The sequence below is a fragment of the Xiphias gladius genome, chromosome 1 (genome assembly GCF_016859285.1).
Source record: "Xiphias gladius isolate SHS-SW01 ecotype Sanya breed wild chromosome 1, ASM1685928v1, whole genome shotgun sequence".
NCBI lineage: Eukaryota > Metazoa > Chordata > Actinopteri > Istiophoriformes > Xiphiidae > Xiphias > Xiphias gladius.
In genome coordinates, this window is record NC_053400.1 from 14,062,046 (window position 1) to 14,062,796 (window position 751).

Here is a 751-nt window from a genome sequence, read left to right on the forward strand (position 1 = left end):
AGTACTGATGGAACGAAACAAAAGGTGGCAGCAGGGGAACAGGACAGAGAGAAAGAGCACAGTAAGAATGTAATGAAAACATCTGCATAAAATGTACAAAGCCTACAAAAAAGTTTGAGATCTTGCAAAATAGAAACAGTAAGTTTTTTTGACTGTTAATTTAGAAATCAGTGAGCTGTTAAAAATAAAATTGAACCACAGAAATTATTTTGAATTACATGTTTATAAATCTTGCTAAGAGAGACATTTTCCCTAATTTTTAACTTTTACTCACAAATCTATAATCTGTATTGTGTCCAAATCAGCCATCAGCATTATCAATTAAAATATTTTGTTTGCATTAATATAATGACAGAAAATCATGTTTATTGGCAAAGGCAAAATTTCAGCAAAATTTCCAATTTCATTTCTCATCAAACTAGTTTTCATGAGCATTTTTCTCAAAAGATAAAGACTCCTCACATACAAAATGTGTAGTGCTTTTCATATTCATCTACTAACCCAACGCATTCAATAATAGTCATTTAATACCTTCATCATTTCACTATCTGAATAAATCCATCCCTTGTTTTAACTTGATATTGTTCAGAAAATTGAGTATCAGCTGTACATTAAGCTGTGATTAAATGTCTACTTGAAACATTTGTCATGTTTTTTCCCCTCTCTGTGCCTGAGTGTGTCTCTGTGTGTGCATGAAGGCCTGTGTATGCACACACTAACTCTGTTTTAATGACTCTGGAAGCTGCTTATC